The following is an 8,618-nucleotide window of genomic DNA, read 5'->3' on the forward strand; positions in this document are numbered from 1 at the left end:
AAATTTTGTTGGTTTTCCCTGACTTTTTTGAAGATCAACTCTTTGCCACTCAGATCATCTCCAGAGAACTCCCTGCCCAGATTCTCAACCTACCTGTGTTTATTTTTGGACCTTCTGTGCCCTTGCTCCAGGCTGCTCATGCATGAAGGTTTAACTCTCGCTCTGCTTCGTCTGTGGCTGTTTGCAAACAAAGAGCAGACTAACGGCCCTTCCTACCAGTGGCTGTGGTGGGAACAATGCTCGCTCACAGTGCTGTGCACCCGTCTGAATGGATTTTCCTCAAGCCATGCCCCTCCTGGACCGGTGATAGTGGCCATAATGAGATTTCTGACTGTCCAAGATCAAAGGGCCTTCGTTGAAAATTCTTAATCCATTATAGTAATTACACTGGAACTGGGTTCTGCACTTTGTTCCTCTAAGGTCTGCTAATCTGTTACCTTTGTGCTGGAAACATCATATATAGCATTATTAGACTATTATTAGTTCTCTGTATGTTTTTTACAATGCATACAGCATGCAATTGAAGCATAAAGGCTAAAGAATGGCACCTGACTAATGAGGGGTACAGAAAAGCCTTTTTTTCCTCACAAGACCCAGTGCTATTTCAGTCCAGGCATGCCTGGGGTAACATAGGACTTTTAGAAACAATGAGAAAGTTTACAAGTGATATCCAAGCAGAAGACCAAGACCATCAATGCAAACTGTGCATGTTTATATCTGCATTCATATTCATAAGAAATTATTTTGTGGAATAAGCAAGCTTCCACATTCTTTTTCCAACATTATTGATTCTCAACACGCACTATTCAGACATTGACCACTCTAGGCATGACCTGCTGATGCACACGGACCTCTGTGCATGTTATTTGACCTCTGTGCATGTTATCTGACCTCTGTACATGTGGGTGCATCTGAACAGGGAAGGAAACTCCCGTAGCCAATCCAATTCCTTCCTGTCATCCTACACCAATGTCCTACTCAGGACATGGCTGCTCACCACCCACTGCTGTGCATGTCCAAGGTAGGTTGAAGAGGCAGGCTGGAGAGATCTCACCACTAGACCAGTGAGCAACAGTGGAGATATGAACAGGCATCCTGGGGTCCCCTGGAGGGCATCACAGCTCAGACCGGTGTTGGAGGAGTGGAGCTGTATCCTGCATGAGTATAGCCTGCTCTCCATGATTACAGAGAAGGGACTACATCTACCAGTAAATCACAAAGATGGCTCAGTGCATCTCATGCCCACAAGAAACGATAATGGCTATAGATAAAAGGTAATTTTGTTTCAAAATGCTGCAGCATAGAATTTAGAGAAATGTGGACCACCCAGTGGGTGAGTTTTTCTAGCCTCATAAAGGACACTGCATTGGCTGATCCATTTCATTCTGTAACCTTAGGTAACCTTGCAGGGGAGAGAGAAGAAGACAACAAGCAGGAGGAGTGATGACCGCATGACCCCGCAAGAGACAAGGATGTAGATCATAGCAGTAAGTAGTGCTGCAAAAGGAGAGGACAGAGACCAGGCAGATGCATTTGGTTAATTCACTTTCATAATGGCCCGGGCACTAGGAATGCTAAGATCTAGTCCATGTGTAGACAAACATGAACGGTTTGTGCCTCCACCCTCCTGCCGTGTCCCACCCCTGAAATCTAAGCATCTGAAAACTCATTTTAGACCGTATTTGGGGTTAGAATGATCATGCTTAAAAAAAAAAATGACGCGAACGTAAACATTGATTACGCATTGTTCCTGCTCCTTTTTCGCTCGTGCAGGACATGGTTTATTGATCACCCGTCTCTGGCCTGGACACAAAGTTCGCAAGACCTTTGGTTAACTTGATGAAGTTAAATAGCGGAGCTTTCGCACGCTCTCTGACAAAAATCATCAGCTTGCCTGGAGAGCAGTAAGCATTGGCGTTGCCCTCTGTCCTTTGACCTAAAGGCTGATGGACGAGGAGCCGTGGGGAGAAAGTAAATATGCATTAGACCTGCACTGCATCCATAAATCTCAGTCAGACCTCAACAACAGAAATAATATTTACTCTCCAGGTTTAGAAACCCTGTCTGGCTTTGCAGGGAACCCATCCATTACCTTACTGGCAGAAAAGAAAGTGCTGGTGACATCTTGGCGCCATGACAGCTTTCTCCCATGTGTAGAAAGTCAGCAAATTCTTTTGATTTTTTGTCTTTTATGCTTGCAAAGTTTTCCAAATGACGCATGTGTCATGAGACCTTGATGTTCTCTGTGCTGTGGTGATGCACATGGCTCAGGTGTGTATGTGCTGACTGTACAACATGGTTTTGTGCGTTGCAGCCCCTATTTCCACCTGGCAGAATAACACAAGCCTAGGCTACAGGGAAATGTATAGGAGGGAGAGAGGCACAGAAACTGGTTCAGCTATTAAATTAGTGGCTTCTCAGATTTCTCCTATCACCATTTGAAAAATGTCAGTGAGTGGAAAGGACCACAGAGAATCAGGGATTTGAGTGTGTGTGTGTGTGTTTGCACGTGTCCAGTTAAATCTAAGACAAAGATTTAATATGGTCTTAATCTAAATCAGACTGTCAACAGAGATTTTCTGCTAAAAACATGGTGAAGCTCTGGGTGAGTTTTAATCTATGTCTGGGAGACCGACCCTTTCAGGTAACTCGGATTTGATTCATTTGCTGCTTTTTTGGATACCATTCCAAACCCAGGACTAGCAATATTTTTGGATACCATTCCAAACCCAGGACTAGCAGTATTTTTGGATACCATTCTAAACACAGGTCTAGTAGTATTTTTGGATACCATTCTAAACACAGGTCTAGTAGTATTTTTGGATACCATTCTAAACACAGGTCTAGTAGTATTTTTGGATACCATTCTAAACACAGGTCTAGTAGTATTTTTGGATACCATTCTAAACACAGGTCTAGTAGTATTTTTGGATACCATTCTAAACACAGGTCTAGTAGTATTTTTGGATACCATTCTAAACACAGGTCTAGTAGTATTTTTGGATACCATTCTAAACACAGGTCTAGTAGTATTTTTGGATACCATTCTAAACACAGGTCTAGTAGTATTTTTGGATACCATTCTAAACACAGGTCTAGTAGTATTTTTGGATACCATTCTAAACACAGGTCTAGTAGTATTTTTGGATACCATTCTAAACACAGGTCTAGTAGTATTTTTGGATACCATTCTAAACACAGGTCTAGTAGTATTTTTGGATACCATTCTAAACACAGGTCTAGTAGTATTTTTGGATACCATTCTAAACACAGGTCTAGTAGTATTTTTGGATACCATTCTAAACACAGGTCTAGTAGTATTTCTGGATGCCACTACATATACACTATACATTTTCTTTTACATATTCCATGTAGTGCACATTTTAGCATGTAAATATATTACTAGCTCTATTAATCTCATTCCAATGCACTGCTGTGTTGAGAATGATCGAGCACCTACAAACTATTCTGCTATAAACTGTACAACTATAAAATGCACCTATATGACAGGTCTACCATAAAGTGTCCCGTGAGAGTAGATGTTTCTTAAAAAAAGGGGGGCAGTAACTTTGTCTGTCATAATATATACACATCCAGATAACAACCTTATGCCCTATTTAAAACTATTTAAGCAGCAACTATATAAGAACCCAGCTTACATCTCATTGTATGTAGCACAGTTTACTAGTTTCTCTATAAAATAGATAAACTGATTTAAATTATTTAATAAAAATGCCTTCTTATGATCACAATAATTATATTAAATTCATTAGAAGGCAAATGTAAATAATTATTTAGAGCTTAGTTACATTAATCTGCTTAATTCAAAGCTATAAAAACAGGTTTGTTCTAGAAAACTTTAATATAAAAATGTACTATTAGAGATAACAAGTTCTGTGAATACTTTAGGAGTTAAAAAAATCATACATTTAATTTTTTTTCTAGCTCAGAGCAACTCTCCTTGAGAATATATAATTAAACAAAATGTATTAGAAAAATAAGTTGAATAAGGAAACTCCAATGGCCCAGAATACCATGTATGTTCAGCTGACATAATTTGAACTGTAAACTCTTCGTGATCTTGGAGCATCATCCACTTTTCTGCACCTGTTGACAAATTGGATGAGACGCGTGGATCCATGTGGCATATGGATCCATGTTGCAAGGCGTTCTGTGTGTGTTGTAATTGATCCTTCCTAATAACTACTGGCTGAAGGTTGAGTGAAACTGATAAGACTGTATCTCCTGGAGCCCATAGTCAGTGTTTGATGGCATGGGAGGCCCAATTAGAGTTGGCAGGTGCTGGGTCACCTCTGGCCTTCTTCTTTTTCTCTGACTCTCCTCTCCTACTTTCCTGCCCCAAGAGAGGCTGTTCTGCACTTCATCCTATCATCCTGGTAGATGAGTCATGCTCACTGACGGAGCTGTTTCTCTCAAGATTCGGTCGGGGTGAGGGGTTGGGGGTACTTTGATCTGCTTCCATCTTTATGCTGTGAACCATCGTAGTGGTCTTGGCAAATGGAATATTCCTGGACGCTAGCAGGTCTGTATGATGAAGAGGGACAGTTCTCTCAAGCCATTTTCTGCGGGAAATCACAAGATCGCTCTCCGGCACTAGTTTCCGCTCAAACCTGAACACGCGCACGCTAACACACACTAACACACTCGCTAACACATATTCACACTCACCGTAACGGTTATTTCTTTTCAGCCCTCAGGTCCTAATGTAACACATGGGTCGTCTGGAGACTGCTTTGCCTACGGCTTGTTTTATTTTCCGCAGACGTCATTGAGCAGCCCGGCAGCTCAGCAGAGATAATCCTCCCACCCTCAAAGCTTACTTTCGCTTCACACCCACTTTTTGACAGCAGTGTCTGAAGACACCATGGCACGAAACCTGGAGTGTGCGCGCTGGGAGCAGAGCTACGCCTGATGGGTAACTGATGGGTTACTGGAAACAGGTGCAAATAGCTTTTGTGAAGTGCCCTTCCCCTCCACACCCCCAACGGACACAGATTTCTTACTCCAAATCAGTCAGTGCTAAGATTTTGTGCGTTGCCGTGCAACTGGCAAGTGATAGGATCTTTGTGTATCCTTTGTCAGAAACATATTTTATGGAATGACTTGCCTAGGCTGCTGGGTGTCTGTGGGGGGTCTAAGAAAATGGAAATGGTAAAATGGGAATGAGAGCCATTTAACCTGTCCTTTATAAATACAAAGCTTACATGTAACATGCGGTGGCATCACAAATTGAGTGGAACTGACTCAGCCGTTAAAAACATTAGTGCTAGGTAGGTATGGCGTTAATATATTTTTTTCACAGTCTAATTGGTTGGAAAGCCAGTGAATTGGTCTCACTCATAACTTCTACAAATGAGGTAAGGCTGTATCTAAAGATGTTTATACTGTTCCTCCGTGTTTTGTTGTTCTGTTTGTTTAATTTAGAAAACTCGCTAGTTTTCTTGAATATGCATGCAGTGGGTTTTATTCTTGGCCAACATTTTATTTCAGTCCCATTGGTACCTTAATTATTGCGAGCATCCCAGTAATTAAATGGAATACTGTCCTTCACAGGCATTGGCTGGTCCTTGTTCTTCTCTCTCTCTCTCTGACTTTCTGTCATATTTTTGGTCTTTTTTAATCTATTTCTCTTTCCATTTTCTTCTCCTTGACACTGGTGCTGGCCGTCAGAAGGCTCCCCATGCCAATTCTCACCCCACAGCAGGACAGAGGACCTGCTCTGATTCAGCGATTGGAATAGGCCGCAGCTGCTCCACGGTGACATCTCCAGAGATGGCCTGGTGCCTGCTCTCCTCACTTACAGAGCCTGGAGTGCTAAAGCCAGGTGGAACTAAAACACTGCCCTGCTGGTTGCCGTGATGCACTACATAAAGGAGGAAATCAGATGGGTGCCTGGAATGAGGCCACAACTACCTGACATCAGGGCGGATGGGTGTGTTTATACGTTATAAAATGATAGAGCTGAGACTCAATCTTGGCTTTTTTTAGAATGTTCTCCTGGTGATGTGAGAATATCAAAGGCTCTCATATCTTTTGTATCTATTTCATAATGCCCATATATTTCCATATTACCCTGTACTAAACAGTTTAGAGTGCGCTGTTTTATATTGTTTGTTTTTTCCAAGTGAGAAAACAATAGATGAAATCAAATAGAGCTTATTTAAAGAATCCCAGTCTCACAGGGATGTTTATTCTAATGTTGCACTACCTTAGAGCTGTTGTTTTCACAATCTCGGTCCAGTGAACCCACTGTACATGATTTTGGTGTTCCAACCAGGATGATCAAGGTGCAATTGTACACGTTTCTGTTTCGGTAAGGTCCTGTTGTACACAATACCAAAACAAATGACATTTTAACCAGCAAGAGAGAAAGAAGACAGCCTTGTTGCAAGGGAATAAACAAATGCCAAAACATTTCAGTCAATGTAATAATAGGAAACAGGTATGAACAGAGGAAAGAAACTGGTTTCTATTTAAATATGCCCACACAACTTGTCACTTGTTAAACTCATCTGACCTCAGTTGCATTAGGCCTTGTAGGGTCCCTGCTGTTCACTGAACAACATTAGCTGTCATATTTGGTGATGACAATAATGATGATTATAATGATGATGACACCCATTTGGTTACATCTATTTAAAACATGGATTCAGCACTGTCACCATAGCAACAACTCTAAGTGCTATGATTAACCTTCAGTCACCTTTGATGTCGAAATTCAGGTGGTTTTGATAAAATGTGTGTTCACATCTATTTTTTTTTCTAAATGAATCAGTTATAATCTCCCAAGATAATAATATACTATCATGCACATCCGCATGCTACAATATAAAATGTTATCTGTATGTGAACCTAGTGTCATGTGTTACTGTGTGCTACTGTGTTGCAAGGGAACACACATTTGGTGTTTTTGTAAATGTATACACCTTTTCTTGTTTTGCTTACATCTCAAATGAAACAATAACTACAGAGTAAAAGTGCTGCCTGGCATCATTAATGTAAATGTGTGTATGTCTAAATCACGTGATCTTTGTAGGAAAAACATTTTTTTTACAGCCTTCCCATTTTAGGGGATCAAAAGTAATTGGGCAATTGGCTGAGTGGTTATTTCTTAGACAGTGTGCTAGTGCAGGCTAATGCACTTGAAAGCTAAAGTTGCTTCTAGAGGTGGGAAGTGACAGTGTCAGTACCAGACCAAATTAATCAGAGACACAGACGAACAAACACAAAATCAACACTGTTAAGTACATTGGCACATTTGAAACCTTCTTTAGAAGCAAGAAGCAACATTTGAGACTGTAAATGTGGAAAAGATAAAGAGTAGTTGCTTATGATGGAAAAACCCATGTAGAACAACCTGGGTCCTCATCTTTACTGATGATGGCTACCAACTTCAATTCCTGGACTTCCTTCTTAAACCGGGTTTCTCTTGTGGTAGAAACCTAAGCCTTGAGAGATACTGGCAACAAGCATCCTTGCCTACCCTTGACAGAACGCTGTGAGAAGTTCAACGTTTGATCCCTTCTCTGATTTACATTAAACAAACTGCTCATTCAGCCTAACTAACCTGAATATTCTTCCTAACCCAAACCTGTTAAAACAGTAGCCTCTTTCAAATATGTGACTTTATTCCCATATGGTGGTATAAGGACTGAATAACTCAACTGCTACTTATAGGATATTATAGCTTTTCTATAATATAGTTAGGTTAGGTGATTTGAAATAATTGAGTGTTGGTGGCTCAAATTGTGTATATCTCTAAGTATTGTCATTTGCTTGCAGTAGTAAATTCTGATGGTCTTAAAATTCTTTGCAATGGCTATAGTTTACTTAAGTTAAGATTTGTGTGACTTTTTTTTTTTTTCCAAACAGCTATACACAATAGCCCACAGAAGGAGAAAGGAGTCCAATACCAAATCAACTTCCCATTCTCATCAGAATGACCTTTATTCACCAAATTACAGTACATGTCCTAAGAAGCTATCTCACCAACAACTGTGTGTTCTCCTCATTCTCTTCTTTGGACAGTAAGGATTCCGTCTCTGGGCACCAGTCAGTTAAAATCATATGCACAGATGACACCACTGTGGTGGGCCTCATTACCAATAACGATGAATCCTACTACTGCTGGGAAGTCAGCAGCCTTGTGTCATGTTGGGACAGCAACATGGAGCTCAGTACAAACAAGACAGTGGAGATGATAACAGGCAACCACAAGAACTCTCCTACCTACTTTCTACCAGCAAGTGAGATCCCTCTAGCTAGTGACATCTCTGTCACTCTGGTGGAATAAGGTGGTTCTCGGGTACTTTTATCTCCAAACAATTGAAATGGATCAATGATATCCCCACACTAGCCAAGAAAGCTCAGCAACAAATGACCTTCCTACAACAGCTGAAGAGACTCCATGTCAGGTCACACATCTTGTTCCTGTTTTAGAGGGCCATTACACAGAGTATCCTGACCTCACCCACCAAGGTCTGGTACGACTCCAAGTGTGCCCGACTCTGGGTATGAAGGGTCGTATACAAGGCTCAGAGGGACTGCCACCTGCCCACTGGCAAGGATCTAGAAGATTGTGGCTGATTCGACCCTCT

At 41.1% G+C, this 8,618-nt stretch overlaps 1 long non-coding RNA gene across 1 annotated transcript; it reads left to right on the forward strand.

Annotated features, from left to right (window-relative positions):
- The first annotated feature begins 798 nt into the window (after window positions 1-798).
- LOC145657656 (uncharacterized) lies at window positions 799-6,953 on the forward strand. Its single transcript, XR_014123531.1, has 3 exons — window positions 799-1,274; window positions 1,398-1,487; window positions 5,692-6,953. It is a non-coding gene; the product is annotated as an uncharacterized LOC145657656 (long non-coding RNA).
- Window positions 6,954-8,618: the final 1,665 nt, after the last annotated feature.

Source organism: Electrophorus electricus, chromosome 4, assembly GCF_041902795.1.
Source record: "Electrophorus electricus isolate QZ-2024a chromosome 4, ASM4190279v1, whole genome shotgun sequence".
Classification (NCBI taxonomy): domain Eukaryota; kingdom Metazoa; phylum Chordata; class Actinopteri; order Gymnotiformes; family Gymnotidae; genus Electrophorus; species Electrophorus electricus.